Source organism: Equus asinus, chromosome 18 (assembly GCF_041296235.1).
Source record: "Equus asinus isolate D_3611 breed Donkey chromosome 18, EquAss-T2T_v2, whole genome shotgun sequence".
Taxonomy (NCBI): domain Eukaryota; kingdom Metazoa; phylum Chordata; class Mammalia; order Perissodactyla; family Equidae; genus Equus; species Equus asinus.
The window spans coordinates 41241245-41265269 of NC_091807.1; the positions used below are offsets into that span (position 1 = coordinate 41241245).

The following is a 24025-nucleotide window of genomic DNA, read 5'->3' on the forward strand; positions in this document are numbered from 1 at the left end:
GGGTCATCCCGCATCTCCAGGAGCTTTCTCCCCGTTGGCCCCACGCTGTTGATAAACTGCTTCGCCATCCAGTCAGCCCCCGATTCTGGACAAATGAGCAGTGGTTACACTGAATCCCGTCCTCCGAGCCCATGGGGCAATGTGCGGACAAAACCATTGTTAGGAAATTAAGTGTCGAAGGTGCATGGGGTGGGGGTGGGGGTGGGGGGCGAGTTAGGAGCAGCCTAACAGGCAGGTAAAGAAAAGCCGCTCCAGCTCCAGCCCCTCCTCCACGGGAGGGGGCCAGTGTGGTTGAGCTGGGCGGCTCCTGAAGGTGGGAGAGTTTGAGCAGCCTCAGACGAGGATCCTAGCCACCCCCACTCCATTGGGGACACCCTGCACATGCACAGCTCCTCTTAAGGGCCCCCTCCCGGGGGGGCTGTGCAACCCAAAAGTGGATGGGGCGCCGGCAAGGCGGCATGAAGCCCGCAGACACCCGCAGGAAGTATTTCCCTCCATCCTGCTCTTACCCACTTGCCTTAGGCAGCAAGACGCTGGTCAACAGGGAGGGGCACCACTGCCACTGCGCCCCCGGACCCTAGCTGGACGCTTGGGCTTTTGATGCCTGGAGGTTCCGGAATGGCTCAGGAGGCTGGAAATGAGCTTCATTGTCAATGTGGATGCTCGACATCACTAGTCATCAGGAGAGTGCAAATTAAAACCACAGTGCGACACCCCCACACTCACAGGAGAATGGCTGCAAAGAAAAAGACCGACCACATGGAGGGAGGGCAAGGATGCCGGGAACCTTCATATGCTGCTGGTCGGAAGAAAAATGATGCATCCACTTTGGAAGACAATTTGGTAGTTTCTTAGAAAGTCAAATATACCCAGTGATTCTACTCTCAGTTAAAGCATATTTACAAAAAAAAAGATTTGTACAAGAATGTTCTTAGCAACTTTATTCCTAACAGCCCCAAACTGAAAACAACCCAAATGTTCACCAGCGAGTGAACAGAAAATCCACAGTAGTCCATGTGTACAGGGAGATGCTGCTCAGAACACACAGGGAGGAAGCACGGAGGATGCGAAGCATGGACGACTCTCAAACTAATGATGCTGAGTGAGTCAGATGGAAAAAAGTCTATACAGTATGATCCCACGTATACAAAACCCCAGAAAATGCAAACTAATCTGTGAAGACAGAAGCAAGTCAGTGTCTGTGCACACGGGGCGAGCAGAGGGTGGATCACGAAGGGCAGGTGGCAAGTGGGGGTGATGGGGACGTCCAGTATCTTGATTGTGGACATGGAGTCATGAGTGTACATGTGTCAAAACTCAGCAAACTGGACGCTTAATATGTGCAGTTTATTGTAGGTCATTTATGCCTCAACAAAGCTGAGGGGGAGAACAACAAAAAGTCAATGTAAAGATAATCCACGTATGAAATGCTAACAATTTAAAAATATACCCCATGGAACATTATGACCCCTTTCTGTGATCCACATCTCAGGGAGAAATCAAAGTTCAAACTGCTGGTGTCCCCACTAAAAGAAAATCACCAGATTCGGCTGGACTTTAGGGCGTGGTATTCCCTATGCTGGGGTGACAGGCGCCCCTTTGGTGGCTGCGTCCTGCTGTCTTCCCTGGAAACCTCATGCCCAGGCTGTCTGTGCAGAGCGGCCCTGACTCAGCCACTTTATTTATTTACTCATGAATGTTAGTTTGGATTTTGAAGGGGGTTGTTTTTTTTAAAACCGAGGTATAATTTACAAGCAGTAAGATGCATGAGTCTTAAGCTCACAGCACAGTAATTTTACACTCGTCTACACTCATGTGACTCCTCACCAGAGCAAAATACCAAGCGTATCCATTTCCTCCTGCCTCTTCCCCAGCAACAGCTCCCACCTCCGCCCCGGCGAGGTCCCCAGCATCTGATTTCTAGCACCACAGCTTGTTCTGCCTTTTTCAAACTTCAGATTAGAAGGAATCCCACAATTCGCCCTCGGTTGGGTCCTCCTTCTTTCACTCAACCTCATCTGGGAGAGCCGGGGCTCTCACGCACCCTCACTCCTCCTTTCCTCCATGGCTGGGTTGCACCCCACCCCAGGGATGGACCATGATTTGTGCCCATTCTCCTCTTGCTGAATTGGGCACAGTCTCCGGCTGGGGGTGTATGAACAAGGCTGCCGTGAGCATCCAGTCTGAGTCTTTCTGTGAACAGATGCATCGTCTCTGCTGGGTGTATGTCCAGAAGAACTGCTGGGCCGGACGGTGGACGTATGTTTTACTTCTTTGGAAACTGTCAAAACGTTTTCCAGGGAGGCCGTGCCGTACGTGCCCACTGGCAGTGGACGAGCGTTCCTGTTGCTCTGCCTCCTTCCAACACTTGGTGCTGTCAGTGATCTTCATTTCAGCCCCCACCGTGGGCGTGTAGCGGCATCTCACTGTGGTTTTAATTTGCATCCCTCTGTTGAATAACGATGCTGTGCACTTGTTCATATGCTTATCAGCCTGTTGGATGTCCTCTTTCGTGTGGTCTCTGCTCAAGTCTTCGCCAATTTTTTGTTGGGGTTTTGTCTTTTCCTTATCACCTGTAGTTCTTTACATATTCTGGACAGAAGTCCTTTGTCATACCCACGTATGGCAAATATTTTCCCCAGATTTTGGCTTGCTTTTTCATTTTCTTAATGGTGTCTTTTGATGAGCAGCAGCTTTTAATTTTGACAAAGTCCAATTTATCAATTTTTCATTTTATGGTTGTGCTTTTCTATCCTGCCCACGAAAATCTCACCAGTGCCGAGGTCAGAAGATGTCCTCCTACGTGTTCCTACAGAAGCTTTACAGGGTTTTGTCCCTCCCGCTCCATCCTTCTAGGTCTGTGATCCATCTCAAGTTAGTTTCGTGTGTCCCGTGAGACAAGGGCCCAGGTTCCTTGTGTTCCGTGTTGACATCCAGTCGTCACAGCGTCACGGATTGAAACTGTCTTCACCTCTGCATTCAGGTCACCATGTGTGGGGGTCTTTCTCCATCCAGCATGTCACCCGTGGGGTTTCTGCAGATGCCCTTTATCAGATTGGGGAAACTTCTGTGTCCAGTTTGCTGATAGTTTTTTTGTTTTTTTTACAAACATTTTGAATTTTATCAGCTTTTTTTCTGCACCTATTGAGTTGATCAAACAGCTATTCTCCTTTACTCTGTCAATGGCATTAACTGATTCTGAATATGTAAACAACCTTGCATTCCTGGCATAACTTCTTCGTCCGAATTGGACTTGCTAGAATTGTATCCAGGATTTCACGTGATGTTCACAGGGCACGTGGGCCTGTGGGTTTTGGTGTCAGGGTTGCGCTGACCCTGTAAGCGAGCTGGGTGTGTTCCCTTGCTTGTTTCCTGCAAGAGCAAGTGCGAGATTGTATTCGTCCTTCCCTAAAGGAAAGTTCACCCCTCAGAGTCTGGAGTTTTCTTTGTGGGAGGTGTTTAATTACAGGTTCAGTTTCTTTACAGAAATTCTTTACTGTTACAGTAATAGAGCCTCTCAGGGTTTTTATATCTGCTTGTGTCAATTTTGGTAGGTTGCGTTTCTTGAGGAATTGTGCATCTCGTCTGGTGTGAAGCTGCTTACGAGATCCTTGTCTTGACCTCCTAATGCCTGTGGGATCTGCAGGGATGTCCACATTTTCGCTCCCGGGAGCCGGAGTCATTTGTGGCTTCTCTTTTTTTCCTCGTCAATTTTATTAATCATTTAAAGGAAACTCATTTCCGCTTTGTTGATTTTTCTTTGTTGTATGTCTGTTCTCGCTAACTGATTTCTGCTCTGTCATTCCCTTCCTTCCACGCTCCTTCAGTGTAATCTGCTCTTCCTGTTTTTGCTCCTAGAGACGGTCCCACTGCCCTCCCCACCCTTCGTCCATCTGTCGGCCTCACTCCCTCTTCACTCCAAAGTGATCTGAGGTTGCACCATGTTCTTTGGGGGCTTGAGGGCTCTTGTTTAGATCCTGGGGAGGAGAAGAAGCTGGAGCCAATGAGAACACTCAGGCTGGAATAACAAGTGCATCACCGCGTGATTAGGGAGAGAACAGAGCCCAGCAGCATCCCCAGATGTGGGTCTATGTTGGGAGCAACCTCAGAGCAGGACGATGCGTCTCTGCGCGTGGAGGGGGGTGACTGAAGGTTGCTGTTGCAGGGGGCCGGGGAGCAAATCTGAAGCTTATTTAGACGAGGAAGACATTTCAGCTCTTCCCAGGAGGTTATCAGCTGAGAACACGTCACACTAAGAGCATCAAATTTTAAATAAGCCCAAGAGGAACTCAAACTCAGTCTGACAGAGGCTGTCTCCTAAAAGCTCCTGGGGCAAAAACAAGATGCAAGTCAGAAGCCTTCAAAACAACATGAACCTGGGGGTTTGGGTGCTCTGTGTGGTTTTCCAGAGAGCAGAGTCGCGGCTCCATTCTCTGTCCCCATGAAGTGCCTGTGTCCCCAGAAGAGCTCTAAGGAGGACATAGAGAGAAGGCACTTTGTTCCTCCTTCATCCGGACAGACTTCCCTGGGTGCCTCCTTGGTACTGCCGAGGCCACCTTCTATGGGACGCGGGAAAAGCGGAAGACCAGGTGCCAGTGGTCAGGTCCTACTCTCAAGGACTCGAGCCTGTCGGTCAGGGAGCCACAGAAGACAGCAGAGCTGCTTTTCTGTAGTTACATATTGAATCTTCAACCATGAGAAGGAAACTAATCTTTACTAACATATGATATGCAGATGGGCAGGTCAATGCGCCAGAGTGTCCCATGTCCCACGCAGTACATGCCCCGCCTGCCGAGATGAGGAGGGACCCTGCAAGGCAGAGGGCTGACGGGCACCCCCTCCACCCTGGACCCTCCTCTCTGGCAGTGCAGTGGTGCACTGCAGTTTACGGGGCTCTGGCCAGGGGATTTATGGATCACATGGTGTGGCTCTTACTGGATCTCATTCCCACACAAACCGCTGCTTTGGAGGGTAGCAGAGTAAAGCGTGAAGAGACAAAAATCAGAAACTATCAAACAGAGGGGAAAAGGCGTGATACAGTAGGACTGCTAACAAAGGTGCAATTTAAGAAGTCCTAGACACGGAGGAAAGAGAGTAAGAGACAAAGAAATATTCAAAGAGATGAGGGCTGATAATTTTCTCAAACTGATGAAAGATATCAAACTCCAGATTCACAAAGCACCAAACACATGAAGCAGGAAAATAGAAGAAAGTCTCACCTAAGAACATCAACATGAAGACATGTAAACCAAGGACAAAGAGAGAAAAATGAAAGTAAAATAAAAGATTTCCACAACTCCCAAATAAACTGCTGATAAAATTCATCACTTGTGCCTTGATGTTGTTTGCACAGAAGGACTAGGATCCTGGGTGGGTGTCGGACAATAAAAGAGGGATGAAGACAATGAAGAGGACAGATATGTGGGTAAGTCTAATTGAATATTGACTGCATAAAGCACTAATAATTTCTTGTGGGATTAAAAATCATGACAACGAAGTGCAGGATCAGACGAGGGTGGGAGTGCAGGAAACGGGGCGAAGTGCTCTGAAATTCGCAAGAGTCCAGCAGAGACCAGCTGCCCTGGCCGAGCCTGGGAGAGCTGCCCTATTGATCTCAAGGTTGTGAGCTAAATAAGTGGTTGTTGATTTAAGCCTTTAAGCGTTGAGGTGGTCTGTTATGCAGCAAAGCTGACGGATACAGAAACTGCCTCCCGGACGGGCAGTGCTACTGTAACAAAAACCCAAATGCTCTTGCAGGCAGAGGCTGGGAAAATGAGGAGGCATTTATTCCTGGAGGCTGGAGACGTGCAGCCTGTGTTGTGTGATGCACCAAACGACTGGCAGAACTGTGATCTAGGATGCTTGGAAGGTGGAAGAAGTATGGAATGAAACTGTTCGCCTCAGCAAGATGGCTTACAGGCAGAATTTGAAAGTATCAAGTGACTTCTTTCAGCTGCCTGTGGTGGTGTGCAGGAAGAGCAAAGGAGCTGGAGAACTGTCCAGTTTACTGCAAAATCGCGAGGGAATACAGAAAGGGCAGGACTTGCTGAGTTTCATAGCTTGAATGTCTCAAAAGTTCTCAAAATGCTACTTGGCCTCAGGGTCAGTCAGACGAAGGGGTACGACCCCTCTGAAAGATTGAAGACCGTGCCGAGTAGAATCTCAGCTAGACAAGGACGTCTAGGAATCTTACAGGCGTGGTCCCACAGAGATCGGATCCCTCCAGAGCAGAGGGAGCTGTCCCAGAAAGACGGTGGGTGCAGATTTGGGGGCGGACCCCGTCTCTTCAGTTCTTCAGTCTTTGAATCAAGAGGGTCCAGGACTTTGAGGCTGAGACCACAGTCGAGTGAGACTGGGCGTCCCAGGAGTGGCTGAGCATGTTTCACACGTGGGGGAACGCGAATAAAACGGGGCGAGAGCATGGAACATGGTGGACTGCAAACACGGCTGCAGATTCCTCCCTCTTGGGGCGTCCTCCCTCGGACCCCGGGCTTAGCTCGAGGCTTACTTTGGCCAGCGAGGCTGCACCCAACAGGACACAGCAGAGACCTGAGAGCACTGGCATCCTGGGCTTGCTGCTCTCGAGAACCCTGTAACTGCCACCATGTGGCCCCTGGATGATGAGACGCATGTGGCCCAGGCACCCTGTGTCCCCTGCTGGTCAGCCTGCCCACGCCAGAATGTGAGTGAGCATCAGTGATCACCCAGACAACAGCCACAGCCAACCCAGCAGCTGGCACAGACATGTACGAGAGACTGCGGCAGAGACCGACAAGCCAGGCCAGCCCAGAACAGCTGGGCCAAGGCCATGCTCGAGAGCCAAATGCATGGATGATGTGTTAAACCTCTTGGTTTTGGGGTGGTTTGTAATCCAGCAAAAGCTGACTAATAAAACCCCTATTTCACAGCATCTACAAAAATCAATTCCAGGGAGACTGTGGAACTCAAAGTGAAAGATAAAACAAAAAATAATACAATAAAATAGCATGCAAACAATACAGGAAATTATATTTATGACCTTGGGAGTGTATGATACTAGGCTATATATTTATGGTCTTAGGATACACAAACCACCAACTCTAAAGGCAAAGACTAATAAATTGGCCTATGTTAAAATTAAGATCTTTTGTTATTTGAAAGACACCACTAAGAAAGTGAACAGACAAGTTACAGAGTGGAGGCTGCTATTCACAGCACACACACCCACAGGTGTGCAAAGTCCTGCAGATGGAGAAGGGAAACCGGGACAACACAATAGCAAGGCGGCTACACTGTGAACAGTCACTTCAAAAAGAGGATATTCAAATGGGCAGCAGACAAATAAAATGGCGGACAGACTCATCTCCCACCAGGAGAGCCCGTCAGACCTCAGGAAGACGCCAGCACACGTCAGCACGGCTAAAACTGGAGGCTGCAACAGCAAGGGATGATGACAATGAAGACACTCGGACCTCTTTGCAAGGCTGGTGGGGATGTGGGCTGGTGCAGCCACCTTGGGACATCTTTGGCTGCCTCGTTCAAGTTGAACATGTTCACCAGCCCTGCGATCCAGCAATTCAGTCTTTCCGTCTGCGCCCCAGAGAGGGGTGCACATGTGTGCACGGAAAGATACGTGCAAGAATGTTCATAGCAGGTTTGTTTGAAATATTGACAAACAGGGAATGACCCGGCGTCCATCAGCAGTCGAGTGGATAAATAGAGATCTACATTACATACGATGGAGCAGTAGATAGTGATAGAAAGGGACAAATTGCAGCCACATGTGGCAACACAAGTGACCTTCACACCTTGTGGAGCCGAGAAACGAGAAACCGTGGAATACCCACCACACTGGCAAGGAGGTGCATCATCCAGGTCATGGGGTCCCTGGGGCTCAGGGTAGGGGCAACAGGGAGCAGGGCTTGAGGGGGTGGATAACGTTCAGTTTCTTAAACTACATGGTGGCTCCACGGGGCCTGTGATGATTCACTGCGCCGTGCGCTTGTCTGTGGGTGTGCTACAACGCAGTAAATGTTAAAAAATAAAAACACGCAGACAAGCGTGACACCGTCTTACGCCTCCACTGATGCAAACCCTTTGAGAACCTGTCAGGGTGACGAAGCTTCACAGAATCTAACGGCCTCTCCTCCTGTTGCCCTGCTCCTGTGAACATCCTGGAACAAGCAAACACACTCGTGTTCCAAAATTGTGTCAAGCAGTTTAAACAATAGAAAATACTGCAGAACATGTGTTTCTGGCATTTCCTGTGACCCGACATCAACTCTGTCTGCAAACTCACCACCTCCCAGCACCCCTGGCCCGCTTATCCCTCACCTGCTTGTTGCTGCCTCCCCCCCACCAACCTCGGAGCCCGCACTGCTGGGTCCCTCCCCGGGCCAGGCCCCAGAGAGGCCTGCAAACCCTCGGGTCCTGCCCCAGCTGACACGGCCCCACTCGCAGAACAGACACCCACCAGTGACCACACCGGCCTCGCCCTCCCAGCTGCTGAAGGGAACAGCGGGGGAACAGGAACCGCTTCTCTGCTGAGATGCGCCGCCTTGGGATCCCCGGTTCCTGCCAGGGAGCAGCTCCAGGGCTCTGGCGCCGCCTCTCCGTCTCCACCTCCGGCTCCGCCCTGTGGCCCAGTCCTGTGCGCAGTTTTATATGCACGTCAATTGCATTTAAGGACACAGAACACCACAAAGCACATTTCAGAAAAGTTGGAAGTTTACATTACATACAAGTTAAGTTTTTGAGTTAAACAGTGGTTAAGACCTTGTTGAAGTCTTGGCACTTAGAACGAGCTTCAGCTTCTGGAACTTATACTTCCATGCATCGCAAAAGGCCTCTGACAGAGGCGACCACCCACGTCCCCGAGTGGCATCATCCCTAGCATTTTGTCTCTGGCAAGTCACACTGGCTGCTAGTGTGAATGTCTAGTGACCTCCGGTCCCCTAAAGGGGCCTGAGCCCAACTGGGTTCCGGGGGGAGGGTGGTCTCCGCATGTCTTGTGAGGGTCTGCCTTGCTGAGCGAATGTCTCAGTAGATGTGCTGCTTGTGAAGGAGGTCATGGTGGAGAAGGAGAAGGAGAGAAGGTCCCTTCTCAAAGGCCTGGCAGGGGCTCCCGAGAGGGAGGAGGCCCAGGGGAAGCGGTCGCTCGGGACTGCCTGCAGCGCAAGCCTGAGAGCCTTGCATCCCACAGACACTTCCTTTTGTGCTCCATCAGCGCTGGCAGGTGGCGGGACACAACTGCATAGTTCACACCCGGGAATCAGCAGGGAGCGAACAGCTGGGTGTCGTTTGCCTTCGTTAAGCAGAACCAGGGACTTAAAAGGAACACAGTGTCTCACGTTTTGTAGCAGGGTTTCAGCAAGGTCCTCACATGCCGAGGTGAGTTTGCACCTCCCTGGCCCACCCTCGCCTCCTCTCCTGGGGAGCTGGATGTCTTCAGGAGGTGGTCCCACTACTGGGGTCTCCCATTCTTTTCTGTCCAGGCTGGGCGGGCCCCAGCGCCCACCACTCACCTTTCCTCCTGGCAGCTGACAGCCCTGCTCCCGTGGTCAGTGCAGGAGCCTGTGGGCCACCGTGACCAAGCCACCATGTGGCAGCCTGCAATAGCAGGTTCTTCTCTCACGCCCCAGAGGCCGCGAGTCCAGGGTTGGAGTCACTGAGTGAAGTCAAGGAGTGGGCAGGGCAGCGCTCCCTGCAGAGGCTCCGGCCTTTCAAGCTTCGGGGGGCCGCCAGCCTTCCTGGGCCTGTGGCCATGTCACCCCAACCTCTGCCCCCGTGGTCGTGCGCCCTCCTCTTCTCTCTGTCAAATCTCCCTCAGCCTCTTTCTTATAAAGACACGTGCATCAATTTAAAAAGCACATTTGCCTGTTATTTTATCTCAGAACGAGTTTATTTGGGAATAGCCAGAAGAATTACAATTCAGGAGGCACACGTTACACAAACCACACACAAATCCAGGGAACAACGGAGGGGGCTGCTTTTATAGTGAAAACGGGAGAGGGTGGGGCTGTTCTAAAGGAAAGTCCCTTGGGGAAAAGTAGCAGTTCAGGGCAGCAACAACTTCTCATTGGCTGAGCTGCAACATTTGTCATTGGTTGAGCTGTGGGGATTCTTATTGACTGAGTTGTGGGGTTTCTCATTGGCTGAGCTGTGGGGTTTCTCATTGGCTGGGCTGTGGAGGCTTCCTGTTGGCTGAGCTTCAGTGTTTCTGATTGGCTGGGCTGTTGCTAGGTGGGAGAGAAGTCTTCCTGAGTAGTAGAGTGGCTGTACTTCCTGTGGGAGACGTGAGCATCCCCATTTCCTGTTTGGTGTGATTGAAGCCGGGTGATGGGGTGAGAGCTACCCATGGACGCCTTCCCCATCTGGTTGCTTCTGGTTTCTGTTATTAATTCCCACACTTGGGATGGCTTTTACGGCCCATCTGGATAATCCAGGATAATCTCTCATCTCAAAATCCTTAATTTAATCCCATCCACAAAGCCCTTTTTCCCATATGAGGTCTCATCTACTAGGACATGGGTAATGGCGGGGGGGACCCGATATTCACTGTACAGTGCTCGGGCATGGTGTTCAGCAGAATGATGAAGGCGCAGTAAACTTTCCTGTCTTTGGGCAGTTCCAGAAACTTCCTTGCTGCTTCCAGGTCTGCCAAGTGGGCTGACTCCATCCACGGTAGTTTTCCGTGAAAACGCCTGTAGCTCTGGCTTCTCCCAGCCCTTGCCACCTGCAGCTCTGCATCATTAACTGCATCTCCTTTAATTTCATCTCGTTCATTTAAAATGTTAGACTCGGAATGTGAGTCCTGGAGGCACCTAAGCATTGTCTCTTCATCGACTCTGTTTTACAAATGGGGACACTGAGGCCTTGGTGGGCTGACTGCCTTGTTTCAGCCTCCTTGGTTCAGGCTCCTAACTCAAGGAAGCAACAGAACCCTGAGCAGCACACTCATTTGGTGTTCCAGCGTGTTCCAGATGCTGGGCACACAGTCCAAGAACAGGGTAGAGCCCCTCCCCAGCTTCCTTTCTGGAAGGAGCATAGAAATCTGCATATGATGACAGTGCAGGAGACCCACACGGGCTGTGATAGAGATAAGGGGACTTAGGGAGGAACCCCCCGGGACTCCTAACAGTTGCCACCACCTTCAACCGACCTTAGACCTGCTAGCAGAGATGGGAAGAGAGCAGAAGGAGCAGCTTCTAGGGCGGGGGAGGAAAATGCCCCACTCAGAGGAGCTGCTCCAGGCAATCCGCACTCACCCCAGGACACTTGCCATGGATGAGATGTGAGAGGACTTACTCGAGGCCCCCCGCCTTGCTGAGAACCAATCGACATCGGCCCTGACCAGTACCACCTCCCCACTCCTGGCTCATCTAGCCCCTGGGACCCGGCCCCAGGTGCTCCCAGCATCAATCACCAAGCAAGTGGATGGATTTGTCACCTGGGCTGCAGGAGAAGCCTCCCCGGAAGCAGCATTTGAAGAGTTTGCAAACTGAGTGAACTGAGGAGGGAGGCGCATTCTGGGGGCCCCAGGAAGCACACGCCCCTTTCCCTCCCTCTCCTTCTGGCCCCCTCTCTTCCTCTCTCTCTCCTCCTCCCTCCCATCCTGACTCCCTCTTCCCCACAGGAATTTCTCAAGAACTACTAGACAGCAGGACTGCAGCATGCCCAGGGTTACAGAGATGAACGAGTGTGGCCCTGAGCTCACGGTCCTGAAGACGCATTCACACTCTGCGTGAGGAAGACACGCCAGCTGCCACCACTCCACCAGCCTGGCTGGGCTCCGCTCCCTGTGGGGACAGCAAAGGCTCGGCCCTGCCTAATGAGCTCTCGCAAAACCTGGGATGCTGTTTGGTTCCCTTGGTGGCCCTGTGGCCAAGTCAGGACTCAGGTGACCACATCTCCCATGCAGACAGGGAGACTGAGGCTCAGAGAGAATGAATGCTTGAGTCACACAACTAGAGGTGGTAACTCACGGGTCTCACTCACCCCTGGTGACTTTGAGCCCCATCTTGGGAGAAGGGAGAGAAGGACAGGGAGATTCCTAAGGCCTGGCCCCCCCGCTTGCCAATTATTTGACTTGACAATATGACCCGACCAGTCAGGTTGTTCTACACACTGGACAAAAACAGTGCAGTTATCCTTGGAAGGTGAGGCTGTCATGGTGCGGGCCACTGAGCAGACTAGTTATCCACCCAGCTGTGGCGTAGGTTTCATCCAGGCTTGGTGGCCTCATCTGCAAGGCCGGGTGCTTCATTACTTAACTTTTCACGTAAGCAGGTCGCTGGGAGGGGTACAGATTTTCCAAAACTCGGGAAATAAATATCTTTGCTTTGTAAAACCACTTACAGGGCAAAGTAAATGCCGGGCAGCTTAAAGGGAAAAAATAAGCTTAAGCCGAATACTCTCGTTTCGAGTGACAAGCACGCACCATGTATTACGTTTCCAGGACTGAGGGTTTTAATCCGAAGCCCCCCGCCAGCTGAGATATAAACCCCTAGAAAGGATCAGTCACTTCATCCCTGTCAAAATCATCCGCAGATTTTTTCCCCTCGAATATTTTAATGCCGAGTTTTGTCCCAAAGTAAGTGTTGTTTGTTATCGTGAGTAACACACAGGCTGGCAGGACAGCAGGTTGTGGGGGTGCATCCTCTGCTGAGATGACTTGCTTAGCGGGATCTCAGTCCTGAGATGCTCTGGGGGATGGTCCCACATCCTGGATGGTGGTTCCATACCACAGCACTGTGTGTGTGCCACTGTCACACTCAGCTGTTCATTCCAGTGTACATGAGGACCGGTCCTGGCTCTGGACCGATTAAAATTCTGCTTTCACAGGGTTGAAAGGAGTGACCCAGTTGGTGGCGTGCTCCCTGTATTGCTGTTTCTTTTGTTTTAAGTAAAATGCAGTAATGAGCTGCCTACCTGTGGCCATGCCCTCGGCAAGGTGGACAAGAAGGGAGGTGAAGTCTTCATGCGATGGCGGGGGGGGTGCGATTAGGGGGGCCGCACCCAGCAGCCTCCTCTCCTGAGACCAAGGTCACCGACTTCACAGACTTGTCCATCCGACATCCCCTCCATTCTTCTGAGGACCATGAGCCCATCATGGGTGGGCAACTTGCATTACCCACACGTGGCTGTAGGAGGCACCACTGAGTACTTGCTGAGTCAGTGTGAATTAGCATCCCTTCTCATTTCCTGGCCCTCCTCACAGGCTCTCCTGAGAACCAAGGGTTTTGAGGGCTGGGAAACGCACAGCGTGGATGCTAACCAGTGGGCTGTGGCAGCGGAGGCTGTGGCTTTGAGTCCTGGCTGCACTCACTGTGAGCACTGAGACTCAGCAAGCTCCTTGTTCCAGTCACCCAGTGCTGAAGCCAGTCCCCCCGACACTCAGTGGCTTGAAGCAACAGCAATCATTTATCCTTGTCTGGTTCTGGGCTTGACTGGGCTCGGCTGGGCAGCCCTCACTCGCTTGCGCTCAGATGATAGCTAGGAGGCCCCCAAAGGTTCACTTATGCCTGTCCTGTGTCCGGCGTCTGGGCTGGGAGGGCTCAACAGTTGGACTCACGGGAGCTCCTGCTGTGTCCACGTGTCTCTCCGAGTGGTGTCTCCAGCACGGCAGCTTCAGGCCAGCGAACTTTGTACTTGGGGCTCAGGGCTCCAGGAGACTGGCCCGAGAGAGACAGAGCCAGGCAAGAGCTGCACTGTCCTTTCCAGCCTGGGGTCAGACGTGGTGCAGCAACACCTAACCATCGTCTGAACTGACGCGCTCACAGAAGTCCACTCTGGTCCGAGGGCAGTGGACACAGGTCTGGCTTCTTCACAAGCAGCAAGTTCTGGAAGAACACGTAGGCAGGAAATATTGTGGGCATTTTGGGAAAATACAGTCTGCTACATTACTTAACAGCTGTGTGCTCTCTTTCCTCCTCTCCACAGCTCGGGCGATGGTGAATGCTTGTTGTAGGTCAGACACCCCTGAATATTGGCAAGTTCCTACAGTTCAGCCTCCTAAGAACAGCAATCTTTATGCAGCAATTACCTGTGCTGGGCACTAAGGAATTACGCCTGTTAACTCCATCCCCTCCGGCCCCTGAGAGGGGCTATTACTCTGCTTTACAGGCACGGATCCACTTCACCCGCTTGTATGTGAGATAACGATCTTCACCCAAGTAAAGCTCTTCGTTGATTGCATTCTGTTCTCTCCTGCTTCCAGTTTTCCTCTTGGTATTTCGTGTATTGTTTAACTCTTTAAAAATTTTCTAAAATTCTTTACTTTAATGAATGGTCTTGAAACTTTTTTGATCACCTACTCATCAGTAAAAGTCATCTGAGCAAATTCCCCCCAAATACATTGATCTATTCAATTGAAAATAGGTACATGACTAACTGTACTAAAACATTAAATACACCATAAAACAGACATGAAAATGAGAAAGAAAGGATGAGGTAAAATGAAATAAACAGTATTTCAAAATATTCATGCATTGTTGAAAACGTTTTGCACTCGATTTAACATTATTACTAATTTAAAATTAATAATTATACTACTATTTAGGGAGGCTGGTGTGAATGAATATGCTGAATTATTTTTAACACCTTGGCTTGGCACATTTTGAAACTGCGATTTCAAGGGTCTTGACTAAGATGGGCTTGTTTCAATACTTGGCTGTCGCAGCTGAAAAGATCATTTCAGAAAAATATGTAAATACAAATTTAAAAAGTGCATCGTCCTTGCACTTACAAAATCATGAAACTGTTTGTTTCAGTCCATCCATCAGTTATGCAGAAGCTCTTGGTGAGATTCAGCTGGTAAATTTCCTTCTTCCCTGATACCCATCACTGTTCTACAAACTAATTGGAAAGCGTTGTGTTGATGAATTTTTAACAAATGGGTTCAAAATTCCCTGAGACTTTCTATTTGGAAGACCTTTCTTTAACAGATTAGAAAAAATGTTTCTACATTTTAAAAACCAGCAAATATGAAAGCTGTCATAGGTGCCACATTTAACAGGTTTTGGCAACAAAATCACATGACATTAAAAACAGTTCAAATATCGGTTTTCAGAGAACATCACCTATTTCTTTTAAAGTGCAGTTGTTTTCTCACTGATTGTTAAAAACTTCACTTTTACTGAGAAGATACAGATTACGTAAGCTGTTTGCTTTTTGTTAAAAATACTTGATAGCAACCAGCTATCAGGCCTGAGCAGACAGCTGATTTTACCTATTTCGCCCTCTGATGTGGCCTGTGAGTAGTTTGCAGAGTTGGCAAAAGTCAGCAACAACATCTTCCTGTCCCTCCTTGGGCTGGTGTTACTAATGTCTTCAGGCTGTGGGGTTGTGCGCACATCTGTGTGCATGTGTGGTGTGTGTGGTATATGTGTGTGTACATACATGATTGTTAGAGTGAAATATCACCTGTAAATCCACATACCTGGGCACAGGTAACATGGAGTGCAGCCCCCTCAGACCTGAGAGATCCCCTCCGATCTCTCTGCCCTACTTGGCCTTTCCTTGTAGAACCAGAAGTCTGGGGGCCAAAGGGTTGTTTCCACCCGGATCGTACACCCCTCCCTCGTAGACCACACTCTGGGTCCCCACACCCCGGAATTCCTAGGAGAGCTTCCAAGGCCTACGTAGGCCCCCTGGGCTGGTGTGGGAGCCAGTGCTGTCAGCCACCACCCACGACTCGGTGTCACTCTTCGTCCTTACAGTGATAGGTCACTGCAGAGAGAAGCTCCAGGGTGTCGCCTGTGCCCCAGGGGTCATTTTGGGGGTCATGTTGTTTCTACTCTACTTCATCTGTCTTTGGCCTTTCCCTTGAATTTTAATTTCTATGACTATTTTTTATTTCTGGGGTTTCTGTCCCAGCTGACGCAGGCCCAGGACCGTGTCTCCTAACTGACCTGCGCATTCACCTGTCTCTTCCTTCTTCCCTGAGGACTGCCCCAGAGTCAGCTCCAGGGAAGGAGCACGGGCTTCACCTTTGGACAGGAGGAGCGCCAAAGGATCGGTGGCTGTCTTTCATCTCCCACACACAGCGTGTCGATAGGTTGAGAACTCTCTAAGCCATTGGGCGGGAGTGCTGGAGGACATGGTAAGGACAAGGGAGGAAATCCCATCCTCAAGTATTTATCAACTTCTATAAGGACAAATCACTCAGTCCTCCAAGGCAGAAGGGGTTTGAGGTCCCTGATCTGCCTCCACGAGGCTCGTTGGTCCCCCCAAAGTACGGCACCACGTCAGAAACTCAGTGCTGGTCTGCGCTGCTGGCAGGCTAGGCACTCAGCACCGGCAGTCACTAGATCAGACTTGATGAGGGGGAGGCCATGCTGTCGGCCCCATGCATAGCTTTCATCCCTTTGCTCAGAGATACTCTGCTCATGGGACCATGGCAAAAGCGGTGGAGCAGCTGAGGACAGAGGCTGCCTGGCATCCACGGGAGTCATCCTGTCCACTTAGCTGTTTGGTGTTTCCTTTGTAGGAGATGCTTTCTGGTGTGTATTAATGTGAAGTGCAAAGATCAGGGCCTGGGCCGTCTTTGCAGGGCCATCCACTCACTCTTGCCCCCAATTTCTTGTTTCCTCTTTTCTAATCTTGTTCGTTTTAGTTCCTTGATCAACAACCCAAGCCATTTGGGTGGCTTGCCTTGGAGTCTGTGAATATTCTTACCTTATGGCATTTGTCATTCTGTATAAATGGAAGGATTAAGTGTTGTGCTCACAGCTCTTCTGCTAGGATTTCCTGTCACCACCTGTAGGGACACGTAGAGGGGGTCATGATGTAGCAGTAGTCCATTTCTGGCTAGCACCAACACATTGTGTTGACAAGTCTGTGTTTCAGGCTGGAATTTCCTCCTGTCTCTCATTTGCCGTAGGGAACCCCTATGAGACCATGCGTACAAGAGGAGGAAGAGGCATTGGTGTCGTGGAGGTAGGTGACATGGAGGTCTACACCTGGGACTTGTGCCCTCTGCACCTGCTCAGGCCTGATCCCCAATGTACTATTTCCATCATTTGATAGATTCCTGCTGCCCTCAACCTACTGATGACTCAGTGGACCTGATAATACCAAGTTCACATGGGCAGTCTGGTCACGCAGTGCCTGATGTCTCGTAGTCAGTCTATACTAACACCCCAAAGCATGCCGGAAGTTGTTTCTCAAATGGAAGGTAGTTCTTTGCCACAGGTGTGGCCTTGCTTGAGAACTCCAAGGGTCTGCAGTGTGACTCTCATGTCAGGATTTACCAGAAGCTCTGCCACGTCCTTATCTCCATAAATACTTCCAGAACCATTGACTCTGCTGCTGACACGGAACAAGTGGTTCAACCTCTTGCGTCATAGCCTAGACTTGCCACAGAGCCTTCTTTTGCTCTGGGCCCCACTTGAAACTGATAGCCTTCTGAATCTGCTGATAAGTGGATTGAAACACTATTTCCAATTGTGCTATATATTGTCTCTAAAATCTGAGCAGTCTGCCAAAACCTGTGCCTCTTTTTTTCTTTCTTTTTCATGAGAGTCATGTGCAACGTAGAACTGGTGCCCACTTCTCAGCTCAAGATCCTTGAAGGCAACAAGTGAGCTGGAGCAGTCAGACCACATGAGGAAGATTGGCCCTGAGTTAACATCTGATGCCAATCCTCCACTTTTTGCTTGAGGAAGATTGGCCCTGAGGTAACATCTGTGCCAATCTTCCTCTATTTTATGTGGGTCACTGCCACAGCGTGGTTTGATGAGCAGTGTGTAGGTCCGCTCCTGGGATCTGAACCTGCAAACCCCGGGCTGCTGAAGCAGAGTGCGCGAACTTAACCACTATGCCACTGGGCCAGCCCCTGTGCCTCTTTCTTAATGTTAGAAGGTTTAAGGTGTCACAACTTGTCATTTACTTGGAGGACATGCCCCACATCACTGGATCCTAAGATCTCACTCACATAGTAGGCCCCTGGATCTTCACAAGGCTCAGCTCCCATCCTTGGGCACACGCATCTCTCACTCGGGAATCTAGGGTCCTGGCCGCCTCCTGCTCATCAGATCCAGTGAGCATAATGTCGCCAACACAGTCATGCACTGCATAACGACATTTTGGTAAGCGATGGACGGTATCTATGACGGTGGTCCTGTAAGATCAGCACCACGTGGCCCAGGTGTGTAGCAGGCTGTACCGTCTAGGTTGAAGTGCGCTCTGTGATGGTCACACAATGAGGAAATCACCTGACGATGCGCTTCTCAGAACGTGTCCCCATCGTCAAGCAATGTGTGACTGCATAGTTGACGGTGACAGTCAAGATTCTTGTAGACCACGTTATGACAGAGGGCAGAAGGTTCATGTAGCTCCTGGGGCAGGACTATGATGTGTGCTGCCATCCTTGCCAGGTAAAGGAGAAGTGCTTTGGTCCTCCGTGTGGAGGGGGACTGAGGAGAATGTACCTGCCCGCTCAGCAGCTGCTGTCTACATGCAGAGGCTGGGTTGACCCGCCCCAGGGAAGACACCACATCTGCTACAGCAGCTACAATTGGGGCTTCTTGAGTTCTGGCTACCTGTCCCTATCCTCCCCTTTATGTGCCCTTTGTCACCAAATCAGAGGCTGGTTTGATGGCTGGAGCCAATTAATAATCACATTAAAATGTGTGCTATTGTGGGGTAACTTACTGCAAGTTTTCACTGTGCTTCTTTTCCTTTTTCAAGGAGTAGTGCATTTGGTGGTGGTGGGCAGAGAACTTTTTATATAACTGGTTGCCTGGTGTGTAGAGGTTAGGGTGGGAATGTGGCCCAGGTCCCCTCTGGTCTCGGCAGATGGAGTGCCTGCCACACAGACTGTGTGGGGTTGTCTTGGGTGTGCTATTCTGCTTCTCCTTGGCCCATCTCTCCCTGAGTGCTCTTGAGAAGGGCAGCCTTGTCTCCCCTCAATCCTGTCTTTGGTACAAGCTCTTCTCCTGACAGCCTTGGCCTGGAGTCCTCCTGGGGGGCCTCATGGTGATCTCTCCACCCGTCTCCTCTGGCTCTTTCTCTGCTGAGGGAGCTGAGGGCATCCTTTCTCCCAGGATCGCCGCACGATGGTGAGCTTTGGTCCTGCTGGTCTGACTGCTCCAGCTCACTTGTTGCCTTCAAGGATCTTGAGCTGAGAAGTGGGCACCAGTTCTACGTTGCACATCAGGGATGCATGTTACGCTCTCCTGAGAAGTTTCTCACTGTGCCCCGCACGGGGATGTAGTGTCAGTGTCCACCCTGGGAACCAGGTTCATGTGCCCCCTTCCCAGGCTGCCTCCCTCTGTGAGCAGTTCTCTGGTGCTTCTCTCCCATTGGGAGGAGGGTGGAGAGGTGGGAGGGAAAGCCACTTGCCTCTGATAGATAGTGTCCCCCTGAGGAGGCAGCGCCTCCTAGGACTTCTGCCCACCTCATCCTCTTCCCACATAGACAGGCGGGTGGCCTGGGGGCAGATGTCTGGTTTAGTTTTGGCCACTGCCTCCAAAGTATGCGTGTGTATGCGTGCACGTGTGCATGTGCTTGCTTGTATTTGTGTGTGCGTGTGTGTGTGTGTGTTTGGAGCAGTGCACTTCTTTCCTCAGCTGGGCCTCCACGCCGCCATCAGGCCCACAGTCCCATCAGCAGTGTGTACTGTATATGAAGCACTTTGCACACACAGCTTCAGACCTCTCCTCTCTTCGTCGGACTGCCACCTCCGAGTCCTCCCATGTGGAAATTCACAGCATCAGCAATGGGCCTGCTCGTGTTAGACGAGGTGGCGATTCGTCTAGCACTCAACTTTGCCGTATTCTTGGTGCAGTCAAGCATCTTTCATTTGCATTTTGGGAGGCTCAGCAGCTCTGAGAATCTGTCTGTCCGGTGGCCCAAGGATGCTGGTGGTGGCGGCAATGCTGCCGCTTCATCAGATGTTTGTGGTTTGGGCACGGCTTCTCTCAAGCTCAGCGTGGCGCCGTGGCTGCTCTACTGCAGGGTGTCGAGAGACCAGACAGAGGAATAACGATAAAAATAGCATCGCGCGTGTGCGAGACATTTTGTGGTTGTAAAGCCTGCTGGTGTCCAGTAGAAGTCACTGTCTGTTGGCCCTTCTTGGGGCAGTTCACAAGCACCTGGATGTAATGTTCACACCAGCAGAGGGCACATTACCAGCTCCTCTTGGGGCCTTTCAGCCAAAGACAGACAAGGGGGTGGGCCCTGCTGTTCTCTGGGTGTGAGCAGTGGTGTGGGACAGACGCAGGGCTGGCCGTGGGGTTGCAGAGGGCTGTGCTGGAGCCGTGGAGCGTGTGATGAAGCAGTCCTCCACCCTGGGCAGGGAGAGGAGGAGACAGGGGAGAGACCACCTGTCTGTGAGTGAGCTGGATCACCAAGCATGGCACAGAGGAGGGATGGACCTCAGGCTAGTCTGCTCGTCAAGCTGCGGGAGGAAGGGAACCCACCCCTTGCAACCTGCCTGCCAGGTGGATCCTTCTGCTCCTCTGATCTGTTCACAGGCCTAGTGTGGGACTCCTGGCTCTTCATCACGGGGGTGCTACCAGCGCAGTGCCCTTGAGACCCTTTGATGCTCTGCCTTTGCTCACGGGTCTGACCTGGGGGTGTCATAGTGTCTGGGCTGGCCTGGTCCGAGGCAGTGGCGGAGGATCGATAACTGGGAGACTGGCTACCTATGTAGAACCTTCTGTCAGCCGGATCAGCTCACAGACTCCCAGTTTGTGATCCCTGCAGAGCAAAGGGAGTATCTCCCTTAATTTGCATTTTAATGGTTTATTTCTCAACATTTACATTCTTGACTTTGCACCTTAAAACTCTTGTCAGAGCTCTTTCATGGCAGAAGACTAGACCAATAAAGTAGAAAGGCAGTGCAGTTGCTACAGGATGACATAAGGGGAACTCTAAGAAATTGGGGTCCCAAGAAAGAAGGGCTTGGAAGGCCTGGGCCAGCCTGCCCCTCGCCCTCTCTCTCTCACAAGAGTGTGCTCCTAGCCAGTTCTGTGGGTTTGCATCCATCTCCACTGATATTCACTAGAGATTATTTATGTCAACAGAAAAGTTTCATGTGACCTTAATGGAAAAGCAGCCAATGAGTGTGAGTCCGTCTGGGAAGACTGGATATCTGCAGGCACAGCAGGGCGCCCGCAGCACGTGCTCGTTCAGCCAGGAGTCAGGGTTCGGGAACTTTGTCTTTCCCTCCCAGGCTCCTCTTGCTGGCCGAGCCCTGGTGTTGAGGGATGGAGGGTGGCCATCTACCCAAACAAAGATAGCAGTTCTCATTTAGAGATTTAGAGCTGAATGGCACTGTTGAAGCACATGGAGGAGTGGAATTTTGGCTGCCGCTTTCACGGTGCAGAAAGTCTTCCTAAGATAAAAGGAAAGTCTGGATATATTGGGTATGTTCCTCTGGTCAGGGCAGCTCGCACAGGGATTGGTTTCCCTTCTTTCCAAGCTTCTTCACTCCATCACTCTGGCTCTCACAGAATCATCTCTGAGCTCAGCAGACCCAGCCACTCCTCCCCCAGGTGGCTTTTGTGAGAGGACAGTAGCACTGGTGCAGGAAAGGAGGGCTGGCTGCCGAGACTATGGGAGACATGAGCAGAAACAGTGGCTCCAGTGGCTCCCTGAGCGCCTAAGGGTGTGGTCCTAGGAAGAGGGCCTTCTGCCTCACTATTTTATGAAGAGGATTTTAGTGGCAATGCCCCATTCCCTACTAGGTAATCTGTGTCATTGTGCTTTACGCTGAGCTTAAGAGGTGGTTGTGATAATAATGTGAGTTCCTACTGTAGAAGGCCCAGCGTGCGGGCTGAGTTCTGCTGAAGGCCCGCAGATGCCCCAAACCCCACGCCAGACTCAGGTCAAATGCTCCAGATGTCTCCCTGTAGCAGGGAAGGGGGGCTTTGCAACTGGGGGTGCTGGGTGCCATGTGTACCGGCACCTGGACGAGCCCTGCACACCTAGCAGGATTTGACATGATTACCACTGGGGCTGCTCTCTGCATGTAACTATCTCCCGGCCCTTTTAGCCATCTAATATGGAGCTGAGAAGGCTCCCTGCCCCCACTCCTCCAGATGCAGCAGCCTGTGCCACCCCCTGACTCTGATGGCAGGGATGTGTGTGATAATCAGGAATGCTGAGGGCTATGGACTTCCCAGGGCTTGATCTGACATCAGTCCAAGCAGATGATAATTACGAGGCCCCTGCATCCCCCAACAAGACACCATGGAGTTATTTATAAACACAGGCCCCTGGGTACACTTCTCATGGGAAGGACCACAGTGACAGCAATAGAGAGTGTGGCAAACACACACACACACACACACACACACACACACACCGTGCTAATGGAGGGGGAGCCACGGAACACAGTGTGTGGAGAATTTGAGGTGGGCTGGTCCTGTTTATGGGAGGAACCCAGGCCCGCTCCAGGCCCTGCCCAGCTGCTGGGACCTGGGGGCGGGCCGTGTGGCTCTCAGAGATCTGCTAATATATGATAATACGCCAGCAGACACGGATTGTCTTGTGTGTCAAGGGCGGAGGCATGAGATAAGCTGCTTTTTCCTCCCAGGGTTGGCAGGAACTGGAAATAATTGAAAGTTGTTAGAGTCCAACATGCTGTCCCCAAACACTATCATTACTTTCCTAATGACTAACTGTGTCTTTCAGGGGGCGATGAAGGCAGCTGAGAGGCCGTGGGCTCCTGGAGAGGATGGGGAAGGGGAAGGCTGGCAGCCTGTAATCTGGGGGGGGTGGGGGGGGCAGAGGGGGTTCTGCCTCTGCCCCCGCCCCATGCTCTGGCTTCAGGAGCGGGGTCCCCAGGGTTCCCTCTGGCCCCTCTGCCTGCAGAGTCAAGGTGAGGCTGACAGCCAGGGCCACTTAGTTGGGACGCAGTAAATTCGTGCAACCTCGGTCTCCGGATCCAGTCCTGCGGGCTGTTCTGCTAGCATCCCTTCTTGTTCACTTCCTGCATCATGTCCCAGCGTCCTGACCCCTCCAGGCCCCAGGCCGCCCCCTCCCTCTCCCACTGCATGCTCCTCCCTACTTCCACAGCAGTCTGCCCAGAGCCCTTGGTTAACCACATCTCCCTGCTTGGAATGTGACAGGTGCCCCCACACTGCTGGGAAGGGCTCCTCGGCCGCTCCTCTGCAGCCCTCTCCTTTGGAAGGACTCACGACCCAGATGTTGCTTGCATTCTTGCTTCTCCCAACTGCTGCCCTTGCGGTGGATCCCACCCCCAAGCCCTTCTCACCCTCCAGCCAGAGCCTTTCCTTTTTAAAGGTTGTCTCCGAATTATATAAGTGACTTGAAGACAAACAAGCACAGGGCTCTTCCTGACCCAGCCTATGCCCAGGATGACTGCTGTCCTGCATCTGGTGTGGACTGTCCAGATTTTCACCCTGGGTGCTGCCCAGCCTCTCCTGCCTCTGTGTGCCAGTGGGGTCCTTTGTGTACTGTGGTGAGCTGTGGGTACTATGGTCATTTCTAATGCTTCCACGAAAAGAAGAGGTCACAATGGTGACCTTTGAGTGGGTACTTCCAGCGGCCCTACCACCACCTGGTCACTGCTCATGAAGGAGTGGGGTCCACCAAGGAGAGGCCTGCGAATGCCTCCTGCCCGGGAACAGGGACAAATGGTGCCAAGGGCAAAGGAGGGGGGTTGCCAGCCGGGGACAGGGTGGCGCTCCAGGCCCATCTGGCGGCTGGACAACCCCTCCCCTTGCTCGGAGATCTGAGACAGCTCCGTAAGGCTGAGCTCTGTCCTGCAGCTGCGCGGGGAGGGCCTCCGGGGCTCCTGCCTGCCCAGCCTGCCCCGCTGCCCAGTCACTCCCGGGACGTCAAGGCGTGTCTGTCACCTGGCTGGTGTGGGTGGGTGCTGCACGATCCTTGCTAAGAAGAGGCCACAGCGCACACATGAGACACGGGGATTCAGTGCCACGTAAACACAGAAACAAAACAAAAGCAGCACGCAGCCGGGGGAGGGGAGGGAGGGTGGAACGAGGACAATGACACCAAACACCGAGACATCCTCTGTCCCGCGAGGACGGCCCAGCTCTTCAGATGGTCTCGGTCA

The 24025-nt window shown here is 51.7% G+C and overlaps 1 protein-coding gene across 3 annotated transcripts in view; it reads left to right on the plus strand.

Annotated features, from left to right (window-relative positions):
- The window catches only part of PCBP3 (poly(rC) binding protein 3), a 319960-nt gene that overhangs the window by 22919 nt on the left and 273016 nt on the right, over positions 1–24025 (plus strand). The window lies entirely within an intron of this gene.